Source organism: Sylvia atricapilla, chromosome 3 (assembly GCF_009819655.1).
Source record: "Sylvia atricapilla isolate bSylAtr1 chromosome 3, bSylAtr1.pri, whole genome shotgun sequence".
NCBI lineage: Eukaryota > Metazoa > Chordata > Aves > Passeriformes > Sylviidae > Sylvia > Sylvia atricapilla.
Genome location: NC_089142.1, coordinates 80,793,451 through 80,817,731, shown reverse-complemented (window position 1 = coordinate 80,817,731; position 24,281 = coordinate 80,793,451). Strand labels below are relative to the sequence as shown.

The 24,281-nt window shown below is 37.6% G+C and overlaps 1 protein-coding gene across 2 annotated transcripts in view; it reads right to left on the bottom strand.

Annotated features, from left to right (window-relative positions):
• The window catches only part of SMYD3 (SET and MYND domain containing 3), a 384,383-nt gene that overhangs the window by 89,693 nt on the left and 270,409 nt on the right, over positions 1-24,281 (bottom strand). Inside the window, exon 1 of one of the 2 annotated variants that reach the window (XM_066315958.1) lies at positions 1,833-1,921. The exons of the other annotated variant lie outside the window; for it this stretch is intronic. The gene's annotated coding sequence lies outside the window, so the exon portion shown is untranslated. Of the gene's footprint in view, positions 1-1,832; positions 1,922-24,281 lie in introns of those variants that run through there. 2 annotated transcript variants of the gene reach the window in all.

Genomic DNA, 24,281 nt, shown 5'->3' with positions numbered 1-24,281 from the left:
TTTTCATACTCCTTACTTTGAGCTTTTTTCTCCCTTTTGTGCACACCCGATGTTTATATGTACCCAAAACAAGAAAACAGTGATTTTAGCAAGTAACAAGAAGCAGCTGGTATTTGTATTACACCTGACAAAATGCAGGGTGACAGCAAAGAACATAAACATTTTTGGTGGATCCTAGCAAATTCCTTTCCTCACCTCCAAATGAAAACTCTAAATTTGCCCCACAAAGCTCTCATAAATAAAGTGCAACATTGGATCAGAAATATGAACCACAAAGCACAAAGTTATTCAAATCTACTGTTGCATTTCTCCTATGGTTTATGATACTGACTCCCCTCCTTATGTTCATACTGTTTTTTACACAAACATCATGGCAAAAAACCTACCTATCAAAATGCATTCTTCTGTCACAAATTAAGATCTTAAAAAATTGAGTATTCAGTTATAATTATTTAAGAATACATTTTTCTTTCATTTATGACTTGTGTCTCATCTGATTTGGCTGCATATGAAAATTTTACCCTTAAATTTTTATACTTTCATGAACAGAATGACATAAACCTACAAAGCAATTTCAAAATCCAAGACATTTCACTCCAAAGAATTTTTCATGATACAATAAGATTTTAAAACAAAAACTACAAAATCAGATTTGGTAAGTTTTCATTGTTAGTTTTTGTTATGAGAGCCATATGAGAACAAACAAAGAACAGTAATTCCTTTTTCCACCAATGTGGGAATAATTCTCTTGTTTACATGTTATGACAGAAAACAGTAAATAGTTTCATCAATTCCTGTTTAAGTTACAATTAAAATGTACTTTTTAAGTATCTTATATGCTTTGCTATGTTTGGACAGTCATCTAAAATATAAATCAGGTGTGTGAAATTGTAAAATTGTAACTTCTTGGTCTTATAACAAGAATCTAAAATATCAAGCTTTCAAATACCAAATACTTCCCTGGTTTTGGTTTGGTCTTGTCTTTTGTGGGTTTTATGGGTTTTGTTGTTGTTGGGTTTTTTGGGGTTTTTTATTTTTGTTTTGTTTTGTTTTTTGGTGGGTTGTTGTTGTTGTCGTTTTTAATCTTAATAAAAATGCAAAACATTTTGAGAGTTTGAATCACAATCTAGCCTTTGCAGCCAGTCTTTCCAGACTGAAATGGACAGTCAGTAACATCTCCTCGGTGAAGCGGAAATAGGAGCCTCTTTTCATTGGCAAAGCTCTGATGTTAATGAAATACTTAAGTTTCACTGTTACTACCTTTTTGACATTTTATGCTTATTGTGATAGCACCACATTGAAATATCTTTTGAGCTATTACTACATGATGGATCGTATAAATCTGTTGTTCAGATTGTGTAAGATACTGAAATATGTGAAAATGATCCCTTAGGATGAAATTTAGACTTCTAAATATGTTTCTCCAAACTACATCTCCAAACCTTGAGTTACATGTCCATGATTTTCAACAAAGAAGATAACAAGCAGGAGCAGAAAAAGTAACAAACACTATAAAATGACTGAATTAATGAAGAGAAATAACATAGAGCCCAAAACTACATAAGAATGTGTATTTGGAACCAAGATCAAACAGCTAACTTGCTTCGTAACTGGCACTTATTAACAGTTTTTGGATAGAGTTTTTGAAGGAGAGAATCTGGCAAAATACCAGTCAAGGCTAATGGTGCTTAATTTCCTCCACCAGCAGCTCAAATATGTTATAGTATGCAGACTGCAAAAGAACACAGGTAGAGTTTTGTTTTTAAGATTATTGCACAACCTAATTCCCTCAGCAGCTCTAAGCAGCAATCCAGCTCAGATACAGCACTTACCTGTAAGTGCCTGCTGGTGTGATCCCAAACGTGTCACTGCAGCAATCAGTGGCCAGCAGTACCTTTTGCCTCTGCACATAAATGCAGGGCTGAACTCAACCCTTTGAAGCTGAAGCTTCACCTGCCAGTGGACGTCAAGGACCCTGGCTCCAAGCCACACTCACTAATTTACAAAATCTGTCTCTTATTAACTAAGGAGATATCAGTGGGACGTCTGGGGCTATGTAAACCATACACCTTGCTTTGGAAAGGGGGCTGTAAAAATACTGCAGTCCATCCACTTTGCACCTGGTCAGCATCTATCACATGGGTATTGCCAATTGTCTTACCCTAGGAATGACTGAACAAACGAGTACCGACACTTTGAACACATAATTATTCTCTTCCACTGATCTACAAGTAAAAACTTCAGATTGCCACCTAACTTTGTGCAAACTATTCAGTCATTTAATGATGGAGAAATGAACCTCCTTGCTTTGCTCTTGTTTTAGAAAGAGGACCTGATCAAACAAGCACTTACAGAGAAGTTTTGTTTTCAGCTGAGCTTTCTCAATAACCTCAAAAGGATGGCTCACAGGTTACTGCTACCATTTCCTATCCACCTCAGTAAGTCACCCTGCAACCCAAGCCGCACAAAAGACTCATCCATTCACTTGAATATTGTTATTCCAGTTATAACTAGTTGCATTATATGGCTTACCATCTCTTAAGTCCCTTTCAGTGGCACCACCATAAGAAAGAAAATGTTAAGCTTAAATTTATTTTTTATTGAATACACATATGATTTTCATGCAGAATCTGGGTATTGGGAAGATCCCAAGGCAGAAGAGCCAGCACCAATCCCAGGATATGTGCATGAGATGGGAAGAAGACAATTGCAAACATGCAGGGTGACTTTTTTACATGCTACTTATTAATAAATATGTCACTGAGTAGTACTTGACAATACTTAATGAAATGAATGCAGAAGTCTTTTACCAGTGGAAACTTGTTAAAGTGGGAAATCAAGTGAAGAACACTTGGTCTTGATAACTGAAAGGGAAGTATTGTGGAACAGATCATCTAAGACTGGATAACAACAGCAAAGGACAAGAAAGCTGATCAGGCTCTAGGAGAGCTGCATCACTGCCAGTATGTGGGAAGATAGAAGTAGGAATGTTTTAGTCAAAACAAAAAATAATGATTGTACTTCTAAGTAAAAGACATTATTAAAAAGCTTTATTTATACAAATCAGACACATTTATCCCAAGACATATAAAATGACAATTGCAAAATAAAGCTCACTGATATTTACTTATTCAGATTTCTCTATGGAGACCTGTATGCATGACTGTGAACATACTCTCATGCCACTTCATGTGTCTGTCTAAAAAAAGAGATGTTATTTAACAATATGGTCTTTGGCAGAAGTTAGCTGGAAAGCCACACATTTTGCAAACCAAGTATCCATAGTAACTAACTGCACAATAACTGAGCTTAGAAATTATCAATTTCAAAATCATTCACTAATAAAAATGCCACATATTTAAGTCAATAAAGGTCTGAGCCTGTTCATTCCCTTCATTTCAACAAGCAAATAATTTTCAAGAAATAATTTACCATCCAAAAGCAGCTTTTGTTTTTACTTTTGGAATCCCTGATAGCAGATGATAAATCTGTCAAAATTGATTTAAAATCAGCTCAAGCCTTTCATTCTTGTTGCTATTTTTGAACTCCATGAGCCAACCATGAACTACACAGTAAAAGTTCACACTTGAATATTAAAATTGTGACAGTTGCTAAGTCTGCAGACACGTGTATTGACTTAAAAATTGGTCCTTTTATCTTATTGTAGTATATTACATACATTGTGACATGGATGCTAAATGTAAATTACAATCCCAAAGACAATATGGTAGAAGTCTTGCCCTAATACAGTAGCAATTAATGAAACAATGAAGCTCAGAAAGTACTGATTCTTTACTTCTTACTGCACATAGAAATTGTCACCCAGACCAGAATGAGAACTATTACTTTGGGAATAAAATTTTCTTTTCTTCTCCTGGTATAATCTCATTATGGGAATAACTATCTTTGTTATTTTTCTTGCCTCCAATTCAGGAAGTAAAATAATGAAGCATTTCATCAGTAGGGAGAAAAGAAAAAAGTAATGCTTTTAGACATCCTTTCCTCGTTGCAGCTTCTCATAAAGCTTCTTTCCTGCTTCTCCCTTTGGCAATTCAGTTTTGTGACTACAGGTTGAAACCAGAGTTCAGAAGGCCTGAAATACTATTTTTTTATTATATGTATGTGTAGCTTTTTATTTCTATTTGCTCAAGGACATCAAGCAGTGGTAGACATTAATTAATTCTAAGTGTTACAACACCCCTGTGAAGAATGGAAATGTAGAACTGAATCATAAAAATGTTGAATGCAACACCAAGGACACAAAGCACCTCATCAGCAGCTTGGCACACAAAGGAATTTTGTTTAAGTCTTTGACTGCATCCAAAAGGTTTACAGTTAGAAAGAAAGAAACCCTTAATGTTATTTGGAAAATAACAGAAGCATAAAATCCACAACTGAAATAGGATTCCTGGCTTTACGCTTCCCTGTGGCACATGTTGATGGTGCAGTGCTGTAGTACAGCTGCAGGCACAGCACTGTTCATGTTATGCCACTTAAGGGGCCATGTATTATTTCATGTCTTCTGTCTTGGCTGCATGATGCTGTGAAATCAGGCAGTAGCTCCAATGCACTTCTCTGGTACATTTTCAGCCTGCACTTGTCTTTCTCCACTTATGCAGATTCCTGCATGACCATTACATGGCAAACTCATCAAACAGAAAACACAAAAGGGGCAACACAAAGAGGAGGGGGGGAAAAAAATCTCCTCAGCAGCCAAAACCTATGAAGTTGCAGAGTGCTTTTAAAACCTCAACCAAAAGCCAGGAAGGGAGACCCCTGAAGTACTGGGGACAAGAGCAGCCAAACAGCACAAGACAACAAGCTGCTGGAGAGGGTCCAGAGGAGGGCCACAAAGATGATGGGGAGTCTGGACCAGCTAAAGGAACTGGCCTGTTTAGCCTAAAGAAGAGTCTGAGAGGGGATCTCATGAATGCAAATAGATATCTCGAAGGTAGGTGCCAAGTAGATGGTGCCAAGCTCTGTTTTCAGTGAGGCCCTGTGAGAGGATGAAGAGCAATGTTAACTAAAACACAAGAAGTTTCACGTCAACATGAGGAAGGACTTCTTCACACTGAGGGTGGCAGAGCAATGCAACAAGCTGTTCAGGGAGGCCCTGGAATCTCCCTCTCTGGAGACATTCAAAACCCATCCAGATGTGCTCCTGCACAACCTCCTCTCGGTGACCATGCCTAGGCAGGGGGGTGGGACTGGATGATCTCCAGAGGTCCCTTCCAGTATAACTATCCTGTGATTCTGAGATATGCCAGAGCACAGAGAGGCTGCACAGCCCACACTGTCCCCTTGCTGCGTGGCCTTCACCACCCGTAGCTGCAGCTTGCCAGGGTGATGTTGCCTCTCAACACCCACAGCACGGACAGCGAGGCTGTGGCTGCCATGGGGAACAGCTTTCCTGGGCCCCCACAGGCTTTCTTCAGTGAACCAGGTCACAGCAAAATACTGCTGTGGAAAAGATTACAATACTTAAGACACAACCGCAACAGGAACATAATTATTCGCCTGACAGCAAATACTTTCTGTTCCTCCTCCCCACCCTCCGTGACGAATGTAGACTCCAAACAAAAAAGCTACAGAAAGCAGCTTTAGTGGAAAACCAGTAAGTAAAAGATGCCTTCAAAACAGGTGTGACAAGAAAACCAGATTCTGGAAGAATTTAAATTATTTTCTTTCAATGAAAGAAGAAAATGTGAAAAGATTTAAAAGGCTGTCTTGCCTCTTCCTCTTCTTTCACGAGGAAGTAGCCCTCAATACTCAAGCATTTGCTGTGACACAAGAAAAACAATTTGTCATCAATACTATATTTTCCAAAATCATGCTCTTGTCTGTATATTGAGAGCATATGCAGCTTCTGGCTCCAATACAAGTTATCTATAATGAATTTTAGGAAAGAAAAAATGTGAATATCTTTTCCTGAGAGAAGCGAAACACATATAAATGCCACATATAAGTGTGTGTAGGAAAATAATGCATGTGGGAAAATAATGTATGTATCTAGGAAAACATTCACTGCTATTCATTTTCAGTGGACAAATACTATGAACTGTTTTTCTTGGAGTCATTGAAAGTACACAATGAAATCTGTGCTATTTTCCACTCTAGGACAAATAGGTTGGGATGAATGGCAACTTATTTCCTTCTGTTTTCACAGAAGGCCCCAACTAGAGAGCCTTAATTCAAATACATGTGGAATTTTTTAAAAAACCATGAGAAAAATTTTGGTTTCAGATCACACACCCATTTGCTCAAGTTTACATCGTACCTCAAAAATAATTTAAACACGTTTCTGGTTGTCTGAAGCCTTCATATATGCTTTTACAAGTATGTATACTGCATGTAACCTTCTGTGAATAATGCCAAAAGTACAAGTCTTTTTTAGGAAAAAAAGGCAACTCTTCATGCAAGTCATAGTCTCACTGGAAATACTACTTTTCCCTTCAAGGATCGGTCCATAAGCCTCAATAACAGCACCAAGAAAAATGTAAATTCGTGCATGATTCATGCTGCTTTCAAGAACTTTTCTTCAGTTTTCCTGCAAGACAGTTGAAAGCAAATCTGTAGATGCCATGAATACAGGAGTGCAAAAACATTTAGGTTAGCAGACCAGACACTGTTTTCTCAAGCAAGTAAGATTTTAACCAAAGTATAGCAGTTGGTGTTAGATACGACATGGTACCTGAATTATGTTTTACCCAGACAATATCTCTTCTGCAGATTGTAATCAAAAGCAAATGAGAGGAGAAGATCCTTCACAGGAACACTAAGGATAATCTGTAAACCAGATTTAACTGATGGTTTGTCAGTAAATGTTGTCTTGCAAAATCTTGAGTGTTTTATAGAAATGTCAGCCTCATACAATTCAAGCACATTTAACTTAAGCAATAATCTTTATGAGATTTGGGGTGCTTTCTGGATTATTTTCCAGGAATTTCCTACTTGTAAGGGGTTTTTTTGAATGAAGTCTCATTCTAAATTGGCATGAGTCAGGCACTTGGAGCTCAACCAGCTGCATCACTACAAAGCACACCCAACAACACAAATAAAGACATTATTCTAAAATGACAATAAATGTTTCTATTAGTGATGCTAAACAATCTGCATATTATACTGTTGAGCTAATTTGATTTCTCAAAAAAAACTAGAAGATGCCTGTGCTAATGCGACCGCGTTTATAACAATTAGGACCATCCAACCTCTGAGACCCAATAGGTGCTTTTAATACTGGACCAGTTCCTCAGCAGTGCATATCAGCATGGTTCAAGCAGATTTCACATGGCACTGATATAATTTATAACAATGAAGCATCCATCAGACAGTGACAAAAATATAATTAGAGAGGAAGTTGGTTGCTTTCTTTGTAATGTTAAATATTCTACCTAGGCCAAACTGATTTGCTGAATTCTTTTTGTCTGAGATTCACTCTCATTTCTTTTTAATATGTATCTCTGTTAAGGTTAGAATGAATTAAACATTTTCACAAGAAAGAAAATAGCAATAAATACATTAATTGGTACTGACAGCAGTTTCACTGATGGCACTCTTTTGTATTGTACAGCAGAATATTTGTCAAAATGTGGGTTCTCTGGTCTGAGAACATGAAAACATAAAGCCAACCAACTCTTACATGGAAACATCAGCAAAGTGATCAAATAAAAATGTAAAAGATTTATCACAGAAGTCCTTGACCTCCAAGACAGCTTTTCAAGTCAGCTAACTTCCCTCCTTGAAGTAGAGCAATTTTCTTATGCTTATCTCAGACTGTGTGGGTGGATGAATGAAATCAAGCGTCTGTGAATCTCTCACAAAGATACGATGTCTCTGTTCTCAGGCTCTAACAGTAACTCTCGGTTTTTAAACCAACATGCCTGATGAATGATACAATTTTCACCATCATTCTATATATTCAAAAGAATGTGCATAATTATTTTCTAAAAATACGCCTGATACAATCTCTGTCTAGATTTATAAACCGTCTAGCTCGAGTCCTACTTTGGCAGCACGCATTGTAGGATCCGAGCACTTTCCGACTATCAGTCTGCACTCTGTATTCTGGAAGCCTGTCTTGTCCTAAAAGCTCCCCCAACAGCACATATCTGTTTATTGTCTAATTCTGAAAATCTCCTTCTTCTGAGGATAACTTCAGGGCTATGAGGAACTTCACTGACAGCCACAAAAACACTGTGCCTGCGCCAATACTGTGTAAAACTAGACTGAATAAAGGAATCCTAACTGATCATTTTGCCTCATGCCTTGCCCTTACTTCCAAAGTGTGCCAAAATTACATTTATATAGAGACATTTAGTAGGGAATGGCAACACTTAAGACACTTCCAAGAAAAGTCCGTGTTAGTTACTGAATACAAAGATGTCAATATCTAACACTGCTTACTTTAGTAAACACAGCAAACTCAAAGGCAGTAGAGAGGGTACAAAGGCCACACTGTGCCCAAGGACAGAGTGCTCAATTCCCATGCCAGAGCAACCACTCTGGCTGGTGGGCTGCCATGCACCTGCACTGGAACAGAATCTAAAACCAGCAGCAGCCTCCAGTGCCGCACACACACACCCCTGAACAAAATTCATTTTCTGAAACATCCGAGTCAAGTGTGTGACCTAGTATTGACTCTGTCAGATAAAGAAGCTTTGGATAGCTTGTGAACAACTTCTGACTTCATAGTGAAGAAAATAAATGTAAGTATTTAAAAGAATAGATTGTAAGGTATGGTCAGACAGTCAGGCACAGCATAAGTACTTAAATTAGCATTAAATTAGTTAGAGTTTACCTGTCATGAAAGAGGGGCTTGCAACAATCAGTTGCTGCATCTCAGCTCAAGGGCAGTAACTTCTAAAGACATGCTAACTTAATAATTTACAATCATCTTCTCACAATTCTAATTTACATGACATTGCTTCAGCAAATAGATTACGCAAGTTGCAGATGACCTGCAGCGATATCATTTTATTAGTTAAAATTGTAACAATGCAAATTAGGACAGTCCCCTGGCTGTACACTCAGTCAAAAATCATTATTCTAGTGGTGCCAAATGTAGAATACATAACATACTAATAGGGTTTTCAGAAACTGTGGCACATCAGTAAAAATACAGCAGCTACTGCCTTCCTGGATTTTTCTTCCTGTGCAGTGCCACATTAAAAGGTAAAACAAAATATAGCAAGTATAGGAAGAAAGTGATAAAGAGAGTAAGTGAGAAAAAAAGGTGTTATTTGCCTGCAATGATCACTAACTCCTGCAGAAAAATTACTGAGAACATAAGCACAAATTTTCCAGCCTTTGACTTGCAACTTACTCCCCCTGTGGCTTTGGTCAGATCACTTACCCTCTATGTGACCCAGAGCTCTGTATTTAATAGAAATTGTTTTATCCAACTCTACAGCTCTGTATCCCAGTTTTCTTTGTTTTCTCCCTCTCCTGTGAGACATACAATACCATTTCATGAGAATGTGATGGAACAACAACAAAAAGTTCTGGCCCTTTGTTCTTATTTCCTACAACTTGCCCTAGTGTCACACCCTGCTTTTTTCAGTGAATAAGCCGAGTCAAGCTACAGCCAAACCCCTTGGAATGTAAAAGCAGTTCATGTGAGATAAACATAAACAAGCTAAACATTACTGTTTCAAATGTACATGAACTGTCACCAAAATGAATTAACTTTGATTAGACTGTCTTACATGGTTGACAGACAGATGTCAATTTCTCAAACAATGTTATGTAAAAATGCACTTCTACATGAAAAAGATATCCAGAGGTCTTTATTCAACTATTGTGGATAATTCTAGCTTCTGGGGTTTTTTTTATTTTTAAAGACCATGACCTTCTGTAATGTTGCTTAACTAACTGTGATTTCCAATTATTAGTTTTTTAAATGTAGTTTTACAAGGTTAGCAGCATCTTGTGTGACAGAAAAAATTACTATAGTTAAGCTTATTACAAATGAAGTACGTATCAGTGAAAGATTATTTTAACTCAATTATACTTTCATCCAAGAGGAAAAGAAAAATTATAACAAATACTAAGTGCTTAGAGAAACTATCAGGTGATGGGAAGTAAAAGTTTTCTCAAAAGAGGCCCTGAATACATGTTGTAGTTTTAGTTGCTCAAAACCAACTGAATTGAGGAATTACCTTGCCCTTAATAACATCATAGAAATGTAATCATGAAACATTGTCATCACTGAGCAAACAGATCTACTTTTTTTTCTTCCTGCAGGTAGTAATGAGTGCATAAGAAGCGATGAATATTCTTTCAAGGAATTGCTTATTCATGTGTCTTAAACATCTCCCAACAAAATTATTTCATTTATTGAGAAGTAAATTCTCTCTTTAAAGATAATTTTGTCCTCGGTCTTTAAGGCCACCAGAAGTTAGGAAGAAGGCAGCAACATCTGCTGTCATAGGCAGATGCCCAGTACTGTCATGACTAAGGTCATTCTGTCTTTAGCATCTGTCCTGTAACACTCAAACCTACCTTGTTTTGGCATTAGAAGGGCAAGCATTGTACTTGGTCCCCTCACAGGCTGAAAGGAGTCACCAAAAGATGTTAGTTTACTCATCAGCACAGGACGAGGTAAAACCTATTGGCTGTCTGGCAAACTGTGATGCAGAAAACCAACATTAATTCCTCAATTTCAGCATTAGGAGAGCGGAGAAACAGATTCCCCATGTCCAGCATGTTAGCACAAGCTATAAGCCACCAGCATCTGACACAGAGCTCATGACACTCAGTAAAGAAACTCTCATTGACCTCAAAGTGTTTTGATCCAGTGTTGCTCTACACAAAGCTGAGAGCAGATAATTTGTAGAAAATGAAAAAAATAGAGTATATTTTCACAATACTATTTTGTCGGTCCTTTGGCATAAAAATATTTGCCCTGTAAAAAACGATTTTTTTCCTCTTCCCTTCCTAAGGAATTTTCCTCCAACTTTTATTTATAATCATTATAGTTAAATAGCAACCACTTTAAAACAAGAGATTATAATTGGCACAATATTTCCTCTGGTACTAAAAAGCATTTCCACTACTGCTGGTAGAACATGAATATATACACCAAAAACTCACTGGGAACAAAGAATTCTGGGTTAAAATCATCTTCAGCAGTACTCGAGGGCAGAATTGAATTTTCCTGCATAACTAAGAAAAAAAAGCATTCTGTTGTCTGCACATTCATTGTTACCATCCTTATTGCAGACCGTTTTGTGCTAGTCCAGTAAGGCATTCAAAAGCATTTTCCCAAAGAAAGCAATAGTAGGACGATCACAAGTGTTTCCAAGATAACTGTCTATGCTTTGATAGCAACGATACAAAGCTCTATAGTCACCAATGGTACCTAATTTTTCATAATCAGAAATCAAGACTAATCACAGCCAACCCCTCTGATCTCTGAGGATCAGCTGGAATGCAAAGTTCTATAGTTGTAATGCAACAGGCCCACCTCTGCCATCACTTTCTACTCAGCACAGTATCAGCTACTGAAAACAGCATAAACATAGATCCTGCCTTTGCTCTCCACAAAAGCTTCAAGCTGAGTACCAGACAGTGCTACCTGTTCAGCATCACAGGAAAGCACTAGTTTTAGAAATGTTCATGACTGATGAAGTTCAAACCTACCTTTCTATATTACAGTATTAATTCCAGGTTTTAAACATCTTTCAACTAACTGGACATGACAAGATAGTCACTAAGGAAAGAGAACTCAATCAATATAGAAAAGTTTAAAATTTTTCAAACTGGAGATGAAATTACTCTTATCTTCTAAATGATGCTGCAAAGTTTTCTTTCACTATTTACTTGCCATCGAAATTTTAATTGATCAACTACTGTGCCAGGACTCCCAACCTCATCCCTATATGAGGAATAACCCTTCCAGCTGTTGCACTGCCTTTCACCAGTCACCTCAGCTAGGCAGCTGTGGCACAAAATGCCCTTCCTATTCCTGTTCTTTCTCAGGTCTGACATTTTTTCTTGTGAAGAACAGATACACAAAGATAAAAGAGCATTTTTTGGTGGCACCGATACAGTGAGAGATATAATGTGGGGGACAGGCATTCAGTTGTGGCATCACCTTGACAGGAAATTCTAAGTGCTGCAGGCAGTTAAAATGAAGAATGTATGTACTTATTGAATGATTGTTAAATTGGTCTTTCTGATAAAAACACCTATTCTGGAAAAAATTATGTCTATGTTTCACTCAGCTCTGTCAGAAGAATAGAGGATGATAACTGGATGACTTACCACATGCAAATATATATCCTAAAGCATTAGGCACTGACATTTAACTGCACGGTACTTTTCCTGGTGTTCTGATTGACTGAAAGTGTTCCTCAGTGACTCAGAGTTTAAGGACACAAAACTATGAACTGGTCATGTCCTTACTGAGGAAATCAGATCAGAGGGACCACAGGGGCCACAGAACCTGGTGCTCCATTAACCCATGCAGTAACTGCTGTGCCATGGGTTCACCCTGGTCGGCAACAAAGCACCCACCCAGTGCCTCAGCAGGATGAGGAAGACAAAAAGCAATAAAACACGTGTTGAGATAAAGGCACTTTAATAACCAATCATCACCCCTACCCCACATCAAGTGTTTTTGTTGATAAAGATGTTATATAGCATGGAATACCCCTCTGGCAGATTTGAGGCACATGTTCTCAGTTGTGTCCCCAACTTACAAGTCTACTCACTAGAAGAGGGCAGAGTGTGAAAAGGAGATAGCCTTGGGCCTATTCCAGGGCAGTTTAGCAACAGCCAAAGCATGGGTGTGTTTCCTAAACCACTTTAGTCATAATTCCAAGACACACTGCCATAGGGACTGCTATGAAGAATGTGAACTCCACCTCGGCCAAACCAAGTACAGTCCACTACATCTGTAACTATTCTGTGTGTTGACAAACTAAGTCACTGTTCTCTATGCTCCCTAGTACTCACTGCTCTTCTCTTGCCCAGTTACATTTACTCAACTGAAATGTATCATAGCTAAACTCTACAAACCTGACATTTCTGTTGCTCTCCCATGTCATTTCTGACTGCTCAGTAAAGCAAGGACACAACCACTGTTATTTTGTCTTCCCATACAAGATGCAGCTCACACCAACACTGCTGTGATAGTTTAGAGATGTAATTTCAAGTGAAGGTTGAAACAATTACATCGTTGTGCTGAGAAATTATAAGCACATAATGAACAGAAAGTTTAAAGCAGTTGGTCACAATCTATTTTGCCAAAAATCTCAGCCTTTGGGAAAAAGATACAGAAGGAACTACCAAGTGGATAATCAAGTTAGCAGAGGCAGTTCTGGAAAAGTTTTAAGGAACATGGATAAATTCTTAAAGTTCCTTTCATAGTATTTGCACTCTTAAATCAATCAATTAAAAATTAATTCAGCTGTAAATCATTTGCCTTAATGAAAGGAATTGAAATACTGCAATCTGTGTTTCACATAAAGAAAAACTGGATTATCACCCTAAGTATTATGATTTTCAGAATGAGAAAAAAAACCCACCTTAATCTCTTTTCCACCTTTGATTATTGTCTCAAAATTAAATCTGTATACTTTAGTTTAAACCTTTCAGTGTGCTTCTTCACGTCACTGTCTAGTATAATTCTAGCCACTCCACTGCAATCTCTGCTCAGCAGAGATCTGTGCTTTCTAATAAGAATTGCTAGGGAAATCTGCCTGGGTTAAACTCTGCTTATCATTCATCAAAGCTCCTTTCTTTATTTTCTTTACCTTTGTCATATACAGTGTCTCAAGTAACCAACATTAATAAGTGCACATTTGACATAAGAAGGTATGTCCTTTACACTTTGAAAGATAAATATATCAGAAGAGGGTTGTGTGATAAAAGTATCTTTCATAAGAGTGATTGATGTCAGAGGAAATAACAGGTAAACTTTTGATCTTTTTTCCAATTATATCAGATGGTCTAACAAAAGCCTACCTCAGTCTATAAGCCTCAATTCTTTCTTTTGACATTCATGGCTACAACAGTTCCTCAGCCCAGGATCTCTCCTAGCACTTGTCCTAGTTTTGCAAGGACCTTACTGTAATTCAGTACCACCTCACATCATTGCCAGGGCTGGGGGAAAAGACTCTCTCTGGCTTCCAAGAAGAAAAGCATTCTTCCAGCAGGAAAAAGTTGTGGGCAATACGGTCTGATACTGTTTTATTTTACATTTAAATGGTTTCTTTGCCTTATACCTTTTGTTCTTAATATCATTGCTGTTACTTGAATTTTTAAATTTCATTGCTGTTAATTTTTTTTTATTTCAACCCATGATCTTTGCCTTTTGTGCTTTCAGTTGGAAGGGGATTGAGCAGTGAGGTGGTTTTAGTGGAGCACTAAATTAGAGAATACCATTCCTAAGCCATGACAGCACTTTATGGAAGCCACAGCTCAACACTGCAGACAGTTTCCTATTCTCCCACTGATGCGGATATATACAACTCACACTGAGTTGTAGAAGTAACATGAGCTAAATTCTGCATGCTCCTTAGTACATACACCAATCTTTTATTTGCTTTACTATGATCTGTGCAATAGTATTACGGAGTAGAAAGGCACTTCACATTTTGAATGTATTTCTGGAAATTTTATGTAAATAAAGAATTTATCAACTTAAATAATCACAGATCAAATTTACTTTCAAAAGAATTTTGCCATTCCGAGACATAATTTAGTCGTCTGATTTGTTAGCTTACACATACAGGGTATAGAGACTTTATTAGGACCTCTCCAAAATCTTTATCAATCATTTAATAATTATAAAACCATCTACCATTTGTACATAATCTTTCATCCAAAACTATTTTAAAATTCAGTACACAAGATATTTCACACTGCTTGATGCTGTAACTTGCTAAATAAGAATGTTTTGAGCCCCACATCCACTAATGTTGCAGATGCTCCTTTATTGCAAAGGGCTGTCACACTGCACATCTGGCCTGGCCAGGCAGACACAACGCTCTCCTCTCAAAGGGAAAGAAAGTGTTCCTAATTCTTGTTCCTTCTTTTCATCTCTCTGTTATGCTCCTATCTACAGACTTTTAATGAGTTACATCACAACCCTTCTCTCAATGAGAAGCAATATGAGCCAAATCATGCCTCTAACAATCTGTTTTCTCACAATCTGCCACTTATTAGTGTTCTTTACAAAATGAATAATTTCATTTTATCTATATAGTTAATTTCTGTGTCTTTTCATCTATATATTTGGACTTTCTTTCTTGGAAAAACCTACTCAGGTAGGGCAGTACCATGAAACACAGAAAAAAGGAAGGCTATTTAGGAAGTCACTTCCAGTACTAAGTTACTCATTGCATTAATAACATGTAACACAGAATTCACACTCCAAGCTCCCAGTGAGCCTAGTAACAAGCATATTTACATTGAGCAGTTCTCATGCAGTGTATGATTTGTAGAGCTGGGTAGCAATTGTGGAGATGCTGTAAACAGGAAAAAGCCAGCCAAGCTAAAAGGAATGTGCTAATTAAAGGACACAAGTGAAATGCAAGTTAAAAGCAGCCAGATAAGGAGAAGGGAAAATCCTGTCCCCAAACGAGAAGGAAGGAAGGAGGCAGAATGTAACCCTTGCTAGATTTGCATATCATATCCCAGGGCCCAGCCGCAGCTAGCAGGGGAGGGAAACACTGATCCTTCACATCTCTATTTAGTGCAGGTCCCCAGGCAGCTTTTCTATTGAAAAAGATCTAGGAAGGAAGTTAAAAAGAAGAATGACAAAAGGAACAAAAGAGAAGGCAATGGAGCGGAGCTTAGAGCAGAAGCTGCTCCTAGGAAAGGGCGGTTTCTCAGCAGATAAAATCCAAGGACAGCCAAAGTCATTCCAGTCAAAACTAAGACACGATGACTAAGGAAGAGGGCAAGTTAGAAGCCGAGTACTGGCATCACTATATTCATGATGGGTTAAGTATTTAGGCAAGGCAATATGTACAACTGAAGCTAATGCCTTTCATCAGAGCAACAGATTACAGTGCGGCAGGGGAAAAAAATTAGAAGTTTTGGCTCTACAAGTGCTTCTTTAAAAGAGGAGCTGAGGTGTGACACTTAGGTTAGTCAGGACAGTGCCCTCAGCTCCGAGGCTTAAGTGAGATGTCCTAAAAAAGACCCACATTTAAACCACAGGTATGCCTGTGGTTATGGAAAGGTGGCTTTAGCAAAATTTCATGTGCTTTCCATGAGCTTTCCAGGCTCGGGAAGATGGCCTCCAGCCATTGTAATATCCACAGATGTAACAACAGGTGTGGAATTTGATGACATAGTCCAAAGTCTCCCAAAATCCACAGTGAACCTGCTCACTAAGGGGACTTTGCATCAGGTCCTGAAATCAGATGTCATGTGGGAAGTCACTGACAAATCCATGAAGCAAAACAGATGGATATTGCAGTTCATATCTGAAATAACTCTAATGATTTCCCTGGTTTTAAATTGCAAATGTTCCTTGGTATTCAGCTAGCTGGCTTTTCTCAAACCCAGTCTGCCAAAAGTGGAAAAGAAACCTAAGGAGGAAGCACTTAAAATAATTAATAATCGTTATGGGCTGGGTTTAGTTAACAAGCATTATCTGTGGTCTTGGAATATTTCTCTGATGTTTACTGGAAATTCACGAACCATGGGGAAAAAAACAACTGATAATGGAAGGAACAGGCAAGAGCAGAGTGTTTTAAAACTACAGAACTTTAAGGAGCTGCTGGGCTTGATTTATTTCAAAAATCTAAAGCAGAGTTTTTTCTTGATTTTGTCCAAACTCTGAAGCATGAAAAGAATGATGGAAAATACATATATAAATAAATAAATATTTTGGCTTCTTAGAGCTCTGTAAAAACTAAGACTCTAAATTCTGGAGGTCTTAAAAGCCAATTCTTCAGCAAAGGGAGTTTGCTCCCTTTAAAAATTAAACCACCATTCTTCCATTCCCCTCTGGTATAGATACTGTTCAATAGTCTCCAAATAACATAAAAGAAAAAATGTTCAACTGTTGAACAATCTCAACAGCTAACTGTTGAGGATCAGAAAGGTTTTTTTGAAATTTCAGTTTCATTAGCTTAAAGCCAAGAATTTGTCCCACAAACTAATACCAAGTTCTTAGTCCACCTTTTCACATTTTGTGCCATTAATTATTTCTGTTATGCCAGTGGGAAAACAAAGATACAGGCCCTAATCAGTGCTCCCAGGTATTTGTTAATGAACTCTGAGGGGACCAAACACTGATAATTGTCTTTCAGAACTGGAAACCTTCCTTGCAAAGAGGTTCATTTTCTGCATCTCACATCTTTATATAGCTTAATGTTGCTTTTATCACTTTATTGCTTTTGTTACTTTTCACATGGGAGATGTTTTGATTAGATAGAATACACCCTCCGAGATTCATCCTTATCTTTCACAATAGCTATCTCTGCATTTACAGCAATAATACAATCTCCATAACCCCAAATTTGTAGAATTTTCTCATTATTTTTATCATAGCACTTATCCTCTAACACACACAGCCAGCTTAGCAATTATAATGACTGTATTATTACTATTTAACAGTGAGTTATAGTGCTTGTGGCTAAGATAGAAAACTGGACCAGTATCTAAATTTCAATAACAGAATGCATCATTGTGGCAACACTAAAAAGACACTTTAATGTATCAGTAGTATTAATCTGTACCTGTGACTACAGTGGTGTTTCTGGACCAAGATTCTGACTAAAATGTCTCCCAAGAATGCTCTAAGCAAGTAAGGAGGCAGTTTCTTTCTAGCAGTTGCCTAACATAGACTACTTGAGGTCCCTTCACAGTACATCTACAAAGCCACTGGATTGCACTCACACAGGTGCTTCTAAGCAAGTCAAAGCCATGCCAACAACTAATACACAATTCAATTCAAGAATCAGCCAAAGCAAGTAACTGTGATATTGGCCAACTGGCTGTGTTGCAGGTGAGCTGGGACAGTCTGTACTGGGGTGTGTGCTGGGACAGCTGTGCTGCTGGAGTCCACTCAGGCCAGTCTGCAGGTGCAGCGCACATCCCAGCTAAGTGCTGAGACAGCTTTATGTTCCGCATGTGCGGGGTGGGTGAAAGGTGCTGACTCAGCCCCCTCAGATGACAGGAAGAGGCACGTAACAGTCTCTGAAGGCAGGAAGAGTCCCCAGCAGAACACAGATGTGATCAGGTAGAATGTTTTTGTTTCTTTTTCCCCAAAGGAAGTAGCTGCCTAGCCTCTACTATAGCTGTTGGTTGGATCAAAACACCTGTGCAGACCTGCCCATCACATAAAAGCATTCTTTTGCTTGCACATTAGCTCCCAAATGACAAATTACGCTCATTTTTTTGCCAGACTGGGTGTGAACAAATTGCAGTGCTTTGACTTTCCACCAACACAGCCCTCTGCTGAGAATGCTGCAAAAAACAGCTATCACACTGAATCCAGTCCCATCTGTACCTCACATGGTGTTTTTTACAAAAACAACTATTCCTTGTAAATTTACTGAGAAATGATACACAACAGACTCAGGTCTAAATCTGGAGCAGAGTAACTGAACTCTCATAGAGGAAATAAATTTCAGAGGAAGATCTAAAATATTTCAGGAAGAGGATAAACTACTTGGTTTCTTCCTGTTTAATTCTAATGCCAAATTATAATCACTAATCTGCTCCTCAGCATAATCTAGAAAATATATAGTTTACCACGCAGTTCTTAAGCTTTCAATTTATATTTAAAGTAAAAGCAAATGGCCACATACTTAAAGATCTGGTTTGGTACCTTGAAATGAAATTGTGGCTCCATTCAATTCAGTGGAAAATTTGTCATTGACTTATGTACTCAATAATATCAGCAGGCACTTTTTCACATAAGAGACTAAGCTTTCAGAATGAGCATGAAGGGACTGGCTTTGAAACTAAATTCAAGATTTCTTATTGCTTTTTTCCTCTTACTCCAAAAGAAAAGAGAAATCAATATGGGTTAATACAATGTTTATATTTCTGTCATCCTGTTTTAAATCCAAAGTGAAAGGGGTTGTTTTAACACTGCAAATGCTTCTTTCCTCCATAGAACTATAGATCAAGGTTTGACATAAGAAAAGCATAACTCTATAGGGAAGCTGAAAAATATTTAAAGTATTTTTTCATCATCTTTGAACACATGGATTTCATTGCATAGATTTATTACTATTAACTCACACTATACGCACTCACATTTTTTTTATTTTCATGTCCTGTTTTTTCTTATAGTATCTGTGTCAGCCACCTCCCTTTTCTCCACATCAAACCCCTACTCAGCCAACACTTGCATCAGTCCAAAAGGTAGGGCAATGATGAGGGCAACAGGAAACACTGTTTGCTAGGTGTAACTGGCTTGCACAGTCAGTGATATCTTTTTGTGCTGGAAAACATCCTTTGTTGAGAAGGAATGTTTCTCAGGAGTGGTCAGAGTAATGAGACCCTGGAAAAGAGGCAAGCATGACCTTTATTTGCCTGCACATATCATCTGCTGAATAAACCCTCAAGAATCTCCACCTGATCTAGGAAGAATGAAGACTGAATTGAGATTAATCCTGAAGACCTCACTGAAAAACAAGTGAAAATGACAACAGTTCATTTTCTCTTTCCTTTGGATTTTAATGCTAAGTTTTTTTGTTTGTTTGTTTTGTTGGAGATTTATTTTTTGATTGTTTGGGGTTTTTCTTTGTGCAAATGCAGGAGAATTTATGTATTGCTTAAATAAAACTAGGCAAAATGACAGAAACTAGACAATATGACCAGAGAGGATTTTTGATCACATAAAGCAGGAGTATGATTCAATTTAAAAAAAAAAGTGGTACAATTTTACTTTTAACTATATTAATCCTAAAACAAACATATGCCAAAGTTTGATTAAATTATGGAATAAGTCATATGTAAAAGAAAATAGACAAGTAGGTTAGTGCTTCCAATGACAGCTGTGCAGAATTATGGCATTACTTTCTTTTTTAATTTTCTATTTAAAACATTCTTTTACTTTAAAAAAAATTAATTAATTTTATTTTAATATATATTAATGTATTCCCTGGAGCCACTGGGATTATATTACTGGTAACTGCCACTAATATATATAGCAAGTAATGCACCTAAGCTTCCTTTTCCTTTTTCTAACTTTAACACAGCTTGTCTGGTGGTATAAGAAAGTGCACAGCTCTACTGTTTCAATAATGCAAGGCTGATTTACACCAGGTGGGGATTTAGCATCTCATTTCCATGAATCCAAACAATATCCCACAGAGCTGTACAGATCCCTTAAACATGTAACAGAAAATGTAGAAAGCTCTAAGATGGTTGAACACTTCCTCAGAGTGCTGAGACTTCCTTCCCATTCATTTAATTTGTAAGACAGAAATAACTCTCTTGAGACTTGACCTCTTCAAAAAGGAAAAAATTCTGTACTGATACGTGCTAATCAAACTGCCAAAGCAAATTTATTTTATTTACCATCGTTTGAAAACTGAAAATGATTAACAAGTTCTTGCCCAAAGGGCTGAGGATAAATTCTGAAACAAACACTCCCTATTTTAGCCCATAAAATTACCTTACCTGTTTGATTTACACATCACTGTCTAGTGAAGAACAAGTATCTGTTTTCTTAAATTACATCTATGAATTGTGCCACCATTTGTTAGAATATAAATCATCAGTCTTTATAGTGTTTCAGATAATGGTATGTCATGGCTCCAGGTCATCTGTATGACCACAAAAATGAGTATGTAAAAACTGTTAGTATTTAACAAACTTGTAACAAATCAACAACTTGCTAAGAAAGCTTAGGCATTGCATGGGCATGCAGGTGTACGAAGTCCTGATGAGACAATATCAATACTTCAGGCATGCTGCCAATTATTATTCAAACACCATCTCTGAAATGGATTTTCTTCTTGCAGGAGAACAACAGAGTGTTTCCAAAAATGAAATTAAGTGCACAGTGCTGTCATGGTTGAGGAGAAGGGAGAAAATATTAAATTCTACTATTTTTTATTTTAAAAAAATTGTAACAGGGTACTTTACAAGATGGAATAAGTCATACCATCTTCAAGCACTGACTTTTGCAGAGGCCTCAGATAGAACAAGCGGATATTTTTGCCCCTTGAAGTGTGATTTATAAGAAATGCTGTGTTTGGCAGGCTGTTATAACATGTCACAGTGCTATTAAATGCAAGTCAGGAGCTCTTTATAATACATAAGCATTCTTTCTTGATTGGAAACTACACAGGCACCTGCCCCTGCTGTTACTCAAAAGCAGAAGACAAGGTAGTCATTCAGAAAGTAGTGGACTGACAAGCATTTGGTGGGAATGAATACCAGCATATCAAAGGACAAGTACAGAACAGGAGCAATGAAACTGCACATGATTTACTGGTCAAACTACTGATGCAAATCTTGTTTCTGCATCAGATAACCAGGCATGCATATCAGCATCAGGCAAATTCCTTGTTTCTGAGACACTGAGTTTTACAGCAACCATGCACAAACAAAATTGTTGCCACACAAGTTGCTACAACGTTCACACAAATGACATAAATCCAAGAACTACCAGAGAAAAATCTACAGCATTAAAAGGAAATCACTAGCTAGTGTAACATATAATTTGCATGTTCTACAATTCTCATCAGTGAATGCAGTATCAACTTCCAAGGATTCACCTGCATTTTCCACTCTTAATTCAATCAAAACATACAAGTGGTCTTACTTGACTAATAATGCATCCTACTTGTGCCAAACATTCATGTCTAATGCCAAGAAACAAAGAACCAAAAGAGTTTGTTTATACAAGTATCTCCATAAAGTTGAATAATGTAATAATTTATTTTTTTCCTGTCTTAGTTCATGCTGTAGACAGGCTGGATAGAAGCACTTCCTCTTTTGACTTCTTTACTTTGAAAATTATATATCTAAATGTGAAATGAGGATTCTCTGCATTGCTGATGTCTGTTTAGGAGTGACATTTTTCACAGAAAACAAACTGCCAAAGAAGATAATTGTAGTCATTGACATTTCACATATCCAGGTCCAATAGTCAGACCATTTGCTATTCTGTGCTCTTTAGACATACAAAAAACATATGTATCCCCAAAAGTATGGCTACTTAAGCACTTTCCTTCAAGTAATGTAAAACTTTAAAGAAATACAGAACCACCATTTATTCTGAGTACTCTCAGTTACTGGCCCATAAGAGAGACCTGTTTTCCCTGAGCTACTTACATGCTTACACGTGAAGCTTTTAAAAGGTGGGTTTGTTGATAGAAATCCAGTCATAACAGTGAGCAAAATGAAGTATTACAAATTATGCCACATGTGTGGCAAGCCAGTTTTCTATGTGGAATTTATACAAGCAGTTGAAAAAAGTGTAAAAGGGGATCGTGCTCTGAAGTTCTTCCATTTTGAAAATCAGAACTAAGTTCTCAAAATCCATACACATCCTTTTATGCCTTAAAATGATTATACACCAAGTTCACAGCAACAGGGTGGTTTTTTTTCTAAAAAAAAGAGCACAGGAGGAATAAAATTTCTAGCTGAAACTCCAACTATGAATCACATCTATAATACATATAAAGACTTTATGTGAAAATCATTTCTCCATTGCTTGCATAGCACTTATACTATACTTGTACGCATTTAACATACAAATACATACTTTTAACAGATTAAATTATTAATCACAATTTCAAAGTTTACAGTTGCTTTTCAATCTCTTCATAGAGGGTTGGTAAAGAAGTTTGAAAAGAATCCTACGTGAGGAAAGCAAAAGGCAAATACTGGTGAAGGGAGCCTGCTGTTATTACAGAGGAGAACAGATAAGCTGTATAGCCAGGATTTCAATTTTCTAGCCTGCAAACCCCAGCATTATCACTATGCACACTCTTTCACCTTGGACCTATACACCATGTACAACTCTTTCAGTTTTCAAGGAACCATTTAATGCCCTTCATCTGGAAGTTTAGACTGGATGTAGGAAGCATTTTTTAACTAATTGAGAGGGTGGTCAAATGCCCAAACAGGCTTTCTGGAGAGGTGGTTGATACCCCAAGCCTGTCAGGGTTTAAGAGGAATTTGGACAGTGCCCTTAACTACAAGCTTTGGCTTGGTTGGTCCTTGGTCAGGCAGGTGGACTAGCTGTTCATTGCATTCCAACTGAAATAATCTATTCTATTCTTTCTTATTTTATCACACCTCTCCTCTAACAAGTCATAAGAAAGCAAGGGACCCAGCTTACAGTCTAGCTCTTTTCAAAATTAACATGTGCTAAAATTTTAGGGGCTCACAGCTGAGGAAATTCTCCCAATATCACACCAAAAGCTTCACAGTGTAAAGCCTGGTACAGAGGAAGTCCTCTTAAGGAAAGTATTCACCAATAACAAACCGTGTTGAATGAAATTTTCAGTGTTCTCTCTTTCACCAGCAGCTACGCAAATCACCTCCTGCTCTACCACAAATATTGATTTATATTAATCACGAAACCTTCATGACTTGCAGGCATGAGAGAAAATCAATACAGTAATGTTCTTGTTGGTTTTCTCTTAGCCAGCAGATTTGTGTGACAGAGGAGGGGACACAATGAAGCCCTGTGGTAATTCTGTAGGTAAACAGATGAGAAATGTGAGAGCAAAAATGCTGGTAGTGAATGGAAAGTAAATCCTTTAACAGCCCTAACACAAATATGTTTTGAATGCTGATTTTCTTCTTTCATCTCAGAAGCCTATATTTAGCATTCAGTATGAGAGAACAGCTCTAGGAACTGTATTTCCACTAGGCTTTTGCCACATCTCAGGCTTACTATTCAGATGTCACTGACAGATCTCCTCTCATACTCTTCATACATAAAAATTGCCACAGTGAGGCTTACACATTGAATACTAAGAGTGCATTTCATTCACACATATTGCTCCGTGAAACAAACACTGTTTCACTGTTTCTGTGACTTCATGACCCATGTAACAATGGGCTCTTTAAAATAACACCTCCATGACCTCAAACACACCTGAGTCGGGAAAGTCAGCATACAGATGAATTAGTACTTACATGTCACTGGAACTGATATAACCAGGTCTGTAGCATGAAAACCAAAGCACAGATGCCAGCTGAATCACATGGCTAACAGAATGAGACTAAAAGAGAGTAAAATACATCCATCTGTGATGAGTGAGGTACTGGCTCCTCAGACTGCTCTGTCTTCTGAAATGCACAGGGCCAGTGGAGTCAATAGAGATGTTCCTGTTTATCTT